The sequence below is a fragment of the Thalia democratica genome, chromosome 5 (genome assembly GCF_965202585.1).
Source record: "Thalia democratica chromosome 5, ktThaDemo2.hap1.1, whole genome shotgun sequence".
Classification (NCBI taxonomy): Eukaryota; Metazoa; Chordata; class Thaliacea; order Salpida; family Salpidae; genus Thalia; species Thalia democratica.
This window is the reverse complement of record NC_139169.1, coordinates 62369477-62376974: the sequence shown is the minus strand read 5'-3', so window position 1 is coordinate 62376974 and position 7498 is coordinate 62369477.

The window sequence follows — 7498 nt, the reverse complement described above, 5'->3', positions numbered from 1 at the left end:
GTACAATGTTAAAACATTTCTACTTTTTTGTAAATTGTGACTTATAATATTATTTATTTGCTAGCACAAAAGCGCGCTTTGCGCGCGGTGTGCGATACTCTTAGTTATTTGTTATAAACTATTTTCTTATTAAAGTATTTCTTTTTGTTTTATAGTTTACTGAATAGATATATTTAACCTGAAAACTACTCTAAGAAAGTAATCCATATAAATTATTAAACTTATTCTGTTATTGTTTATGTTAAACGAAGCTTGTGATCCAACTAAAAAATGCACATAAATAAGTTTATAAACTAACATTTATTTTTTAAAAGTATCTTTAAGTTTCGAATTAAGATCGGTTTCGAACTCGTCACGCCTTCACAGGAGATTTTTGTGAAACATGATCGCTACATGTTGGGAGCTCTGTCTCCGAACAAAGACCCTGTCATTCGGCATCTCAAGAAAACAGCAAACTTTTTAATAAGATCCGTAGACACCAATTACTTTTAATGTTTTAAGCTTAAATTATTGATTTAAACTGTTTCCGAACTTCCAGTTCTTTCCCAATTTGTTTTGAAAGAGTTTACAAGCTTTGTTTTACAAAAATAGATTTTTGTAAACTATCTTTGATACTAGCTTTGTAAACCTTTGGTTCTAAGGCTAGCGCTTCTTCAAGTTCTGAGGACGCGTGACACTTTACAAAAATTGAGTATTCGAAAATTAAAAAATATCTAACATTTTGTAAAATACTTACTTATAATGTTATTTATTTCCTTTACTCGGCTAGCACAAAAGCGCGCTCTGCGCGCGGTGTGCGATAATTTTAGCTATTTATTATAAACTATTAGTAGTTTATTTTCTTTTCAAATAAAATGAATAGATATATTAAGTTGTTTTTATTCTTTTTATAATTTCTGTTTGATACTAATTCTGTTCTTATGCTTAGTTTAAACAGCTGTTTTCACAAATTTTAAGAACATTTTAATAATATCTTAAAATTAGTAAAATGTTAAAACATTTCTACTTTTTTGTAAATTGTTACTTATAATATTATTTGTTTGCTAGCACAAAAGCGCGCTTTGCGCGCAGTGTGCGATACTTTTAGTTATTTGTTACAAACTATTTTCTTATTAAAGTATTTCTTTTTGTTTTATAGTTTACTGAATAGATATATTTAACCTGAAAACTACTCTAAGAAAGTAATCCATATAAATTATTAAACTTATTCTGTTATTGTCTATGTTAAACGAAGCTTGTGATCCAACTAAAAAATGCACATAAATAAGTTTAAAAACTAACATTTCTTTTTTAAAAGTATCTTTAAGTTTCGAATTAAGATCGATTTCGAACTCGTCACGCCTTCACAGGAGATTTTTGTGAAACAAGATCGCTACATGTTGGGAGCTCTGTCTCCGAACAAAGACCCTGTCATTCGGCATCTCAAGAAAACAGCAAACTTTTTAATAAGATCCGTAGACACCAATTACTTTTAATGAATTAAGCTTAAGTTGTTTTTTTAAACTGTTTCCGAACTTCCAGTTCTTTCTCAATTCGTTTTGAAAGAGCTTACAAGCTTTGTTTTACAAAAATAGATTTTTGTAAACTATCTTTGATACTAGCTTTGTAAACCTTTGGTTCTAAGGCTAGCGCTTCTTCAAGTTCTGAGGACGCGTGACACTTTAAAGTGTTTTCTTGACACTAAGTTGGTCATTTGCAAACGTAACGATGGCATTTTTTTGTGGAAAAAGTAATTGTTATTAATTATTTTGTCAAATGAATATCTTTTCAAAAAGATATTCGTTTGATTTATTAATTTTAAATGGTATCAAAGTTTAGATACGTAAAACACACCTTAATATACTGAAATACCGAAGCATAAAATTTATATTCTAGAGTAATATCCTTTAGTATACAGTATACACATGTATTTTTAAATTACACATACTTTAAGACTTTTTTAAACTTTATCTCTAAACTGTTACAGATATTTGTTTTTACAATGTAAATTTATATTTTTTTCATATTTAATTGATTGTTACTTTTGTATCTAAACTTCAATTCATTTAAAAATAAACTGCAAAAAGATTGTAACATATTTTTTTTTACAATTAATTTTATATTTTTTCTGAGGCTTAGTTTTTATGGTGTATGTATAAGACAACAAATAAATGATAGTTGAACTCATTAATCAGTAACATAAAACTTTAAATTTCTTAACTTTGAAAAAGTAAACAGGTTTTTAAGTTTAGTTAAACATTTATTTATGTTTTTTTTTAAACAGTGCATCAAAAGTTTAGAAATAGAATTGATGTTTTAAATTACCTTCTATTGCTTTGTAATGAAACGTAAAAAAAAATCCTTCACTTATAAGTATAATATCTTTTTATGATTTTCAAACTTTGTAACCATCTTAGAATTTTACAAGAATTGATTTAATAATAAAAAAATGTTTCAATTTACCTGTCCACAACAGGATATGCACAGGCAGCAGCTATACACAGAAGAAGTAATCAGCAAAATAGAGTTTACACCGGTTGTGCTTATAATTGCTACTTGCAGTTCATGTTTAAAAGCGTTATAATCAATTACGAAACATTTTAAAAACATAAAAGTAAATCTTAAATCTGTGTAATAAAAAAAGTTAATCTTAAAACGACTTTCAAAAAACAATATTTTTCTTTATTTTGTTACTTTTCTATGTAAAAGAATTTCGGTTTTGTTAATGAACAGAAAAGGTTGAAATTGTTCAGTTCAAGTCTTTCTCACAAACAAAAGTGTGAGTTGCGTCACAATTTTCAGTCGTCACTCGCCACTCTGAGACGTCATTGGCGTACCTGTTGTATCTCAGGCATGTGTTGAAATCACTGTTCTCGTTCTTCACCCAAAAAGTATCAAACGTTTGTATTAAAGGAGAAATGCCTCTTCTGTTTCAAATAAATAGTTGTTATAACATTCAGAGCCCAGCGTTGCTTTCAATTATAATAGTTTTAGCTCTTTTTTAACAAAATAAATTTAACATTGAAATGAGATTTTAGGCGTTTAAAAAAAAAAAAAAAACATAAATATATAAGTGCTGTGAATTAATCACAAAAGTTAAACTTACTCACGCCAGGTAAACATAAAAACTTAGAAAAACCATTGTTTAATTAAAAAAAAAAGAAAAAAAAGTCAATATAAGTTGACTAACTCGAGGTTATGTATGGATTTTAAGTAGAAGTAAGAGTGTTTGTCGTTCAAAATATATCTAGAAGTTTTAAACTCGAAAAGAGTTTGAAAGCTAGCTACATCCCAGCCTTCGCCTAAACTTTTACAACTTTTAACAGCAGCTGAATAAGTTGATCCTGTTTGGTTGTAATTGAAATAGTAAGTTTTACTCTTCGAGCCATCTTCTACAACTCCTGGGTTTGTTTTGTTTATCAAGTGCTCATCATCTTTTACGTAAAAGTCCCAATAGTACTCTATATTTATAAAGTATATAATTAAAATATACTATAAGCGATTCTAAATTGTTTTAAGTTCTTATTTGTATGAGTAGTACAGTTTTTATATAAAACATACTTTGATTTCAAAATATAAGAAGTAAAGTTCATTTAACACAGCGACTCTTAACATAGGCTAAATATACCCCTGGGGGTAAATTCCCTTATTTTAGGGGGTAAATTTTCTTACTTACAAGATATGTAAATTAATTTTTATTGATTGTCATTTTAGTTTAGATTTAAGTTTTTAACTTTAATTCTTTAAAAACTTAATAAACTCTTTAAACTTTACAAATTTATATATCTCAATAGCTTAAAATTCAAAAGTTTTAAATTTCTTCCTCAAAATTAAACACTGTTTTTTAAATTGGAGGTAAACTTGGTAATAACCTTCCAAAAAGGGGTAAAACATAAAAAAAAGTTAAGAACCGCTTATTTAACATAACTATAAACAATCAATACGTTTAAATTACACGTGCACTTGAGCGAACCCGGCTACTTTATTCTACATATTGATAAAAATGTACATAATGCACCAAGTCTGAATTTCGAATTCTTGAACTTAACAACGCTACCAGCTGAAGAACAACTCACTGCTGCAGAAGTCCCAGTCGCTACTGTTCGCCCCGTAGTAACACCAGGGCCAGTGGGACGTCCGGTCCTCCCACCAGTACTCCTTCAGCGCCGCGTACTCCATCTCGGCCTCGATCTTCTTCCTGAAGTTCCTCGTGCACGAGCCCCACTCCTCGGGGTGGTACTGGTGGCGGTGGGCGTAGTACATGCCGAAGTCGCACTCGTTACCGTCGAAAGTTTTCACTTTTCGGTTGGAGATGCCTGCGTGTTTCAAGCGTTTGAAAATGTATAAGTTTCAAATCCAACCAAAAGAAGAAGTGTTGTTGTTATAGATTTAGATCAGGGTTTCCTAAACTTTTTTTTTGCAAATGGACCCCTTTAAAGAAATTGAAAAAGGCATGGCCCCCTTCCAACAAGATTACTCATAATCTACGATAAAAAACACAAAAACCTTTTTTTCTTTTTGCTCTTTGTCTGCAACTCAACAATGTCTAGTACAAGTTTCTTTTTTTTTCTCTTTGTCTGCAACTCAAAAATATTTAGTGTAAGTTTCTAAACTACCATAAAATACACATAAGACCTTTTTTTTTGCTCTTAACTCAAGAATATTTAGTGCCCCCCCCTTTCCCCCTTTTGCTGCTTATGGCCCCCTGAGTATCTGTCATGGCCCCCTTGGGGGCCACTTGGCCTCATTTTGGGAAACCCTGATTTAGATCGACATAAGACCTGCGAAAGCCAACAAAAAAAAAAAAAAAAAAATTAGTTTTGTTTTTAAAATAGCTTGTTTGCTTATTAGAAGTTATTTCAAAGCAAAAACAACGTAAAAGTCGTTTTAAACATGAAGTTTTTTAGTATAGTTTAATTTTTGCTTATCAGTAAATACGAACAGCCTTTAAAAGTAAAACTTTAAGTATAAAGTTACGTAAGTTCAGTCAAATATATAAAAACAGAGTTATTAATTGTTTTAAAAATGTTAAAAAAAAAAAAAAATTTATTCATGTATAAAAATTTATTTTGCTGAATACGAACTTTTCGTTTTTCATTTAAAACTGTCATAGTTAAAAAAAATTCTCATTTATTTGAAAATGTAACGAACATATAGTGTACCAGTTATTCTTTGTATTTGACTACATTGAAACATAAATGTTTTACAACTAGTTAATACTGTTAATTTTTTTTTTAGTTCAGTTTTGTTTTTAAAAAAGGCAATATAACTAAATTGTTAAGTTTTAAAAATGTACCGCAAATTTTTTAAAATATGTTACTATTCTATGTAACTTTAACAAACTTTATGTCGATTTATCTCTAAAAAGAATAAAGTAATTTTATTAAAGTTTACCTTTTTGTAAAAACAAATCATTTTTGTAATCATAAAAATTACTTTATTAATTCAAATAAAATTTAAATAATTATAAACTTTACTTTGCAATTGTTAACAAAACTTCTAGCGTACTAACCATTGTACTGTCCGCTTGAAAGTGAAATAAGAGCGGAAACCTGTTAATTAGAAGTTGTTAAAGTTGAAAAATAAGTAAAATTTCTTAGAAATTAAAGAAAAATCAAAGCTTACAAATTCAAAACAACAACAAAACGAAATTTTATATGTCTTTTTAATGTCATTTTATGTATCTTACCAAAAATATTAATAAAGTAGATTTCATCTCAGTGTTTTTTCTCATAATGCATTTAGAAAATATTTCTTATTATATGCATGCTGTGTGCTCGTCACATCTTATATAGTTTGTTGTGTTTTCTATTATTTTCATCTTACAAAATGTTGTTTTTATCAATAAACACTTTTTTGTAAAAATTGTTTTTGTTTACATAATGTGTCGTCTTTTAAACATTTCTTAAGTTTAATTGCACGAAAAAATGCGTTTATTATTTCAGTTTTCTTAGTTTGAAAACAAACTAATACCTTTTATTTCATTAACCTAATTTATCGTTTCATACAAAGTTAAATAGTTGCAATAGTTTATTCTAAATAACAAAACTAAACTTGTCTATATTTTCCTACTTTATTTTCAGTTTCATAAATAGATAAAATGTTGTTAAATTATTTTAGTATTTTCAACCAAATAACATTCAGGACATAACAAGTAAATTTTTGTATACATATTTATGAAGTTTAAAATTAATAATTACAACAAGTAAAATGTTATAACAATAAATTAGATACTTGTCAGTTGCTGAAAACTAAAATAATATACTTAAAAAAGTTTAAAAAGTATTTAGTTTGTAGTTTAAACAAATTTAGATCGTATATTTGTTGTTTACAAATTAATTTCATTAATTTAATATGTTCGTTTAAAACGGAGAATTATCAAACAAAGTATGTTTTATGTATTTTAATTTAAGTATTCATAAACGCACTAAAAAATTTGATATCTACTCAAAATGTTATTTTCGGAAAAATTTCGATAGGTTTCAAATTACAAGCGGTTCATATTTTTTATATTAAATCAAATAAATGACTTTTTAATTATTGAATAATAACTTTTTTCTTTCATTTAATTAAATATTTTATTTATCACTCCCTTAAAGTTAGAAAAAGAAATTATAGTTTATTTACTATTTCTATGAAAAACCTCATTAATATGGGGAGCTAGTTTTCTGTACAAAAAAAATTTTTAGCTATTAACATAGTTAGAAAATTTATGGTTTTTTATTTCGGCAATACTTAGCAAAGCTGAGATGCTAGCATACAATGAACACCATACCGAGCTCCGAAACAATCGATGTCAGTCTTTATGACATTCTGCGGTTTCTTCCTCCTTTTTAGTCGTCGTTATTGTATGATAATTAGCATGAAATCAGGTCGCATTGCGTCATAAAGACTGTTGTTGGTGGGCGTGCGTTGCAGTATAAAGCATAGAAGCCTATACATTTTACGAAGCAAAGCCGAAAGAACGCGGAGCTCTCTGAGGTAGGATTCAGGTTAACGAATTTAGACTGTTTAAAGTTGAAATACTTTTTTTTTCAATTTTTTAAAATAAACCTATAATCAATAAGACCGTGAATATGTATTAGGTTTTTTGTCACATATTATATATTTTATCAATTTTATGACAAAGGATGTAACCCGGATCAACACAAAATAATTAAGAAAAACAAGTGGTGTGTAGCTTGAAAACCGAAAGATCTTCCTATACATCCAAGTCTTTCGATCATGTTTTGAGCGTCAATTCCGAAAGCGTTAAATTTTAGTTGATAAAACAAAAATAATTTACAATTAATAATAAATCATGCGTAAACTAATTGCTACGAGTTTAGTTACAGTAAAACTACTATTAAAGTTCTGTAGAGCTTATTCAAACCACCAGAGCAAGAAGTTTGAAAAAATTTCGACTTTTTTAAAATCTGTCATGCAATTGTAAAGTCTTTATGAATGCAAATATATATACAGTTTATTATCAAAAAACATTATGTACATTTCAAAGTCAGAAAACATTACGAGTTCATAT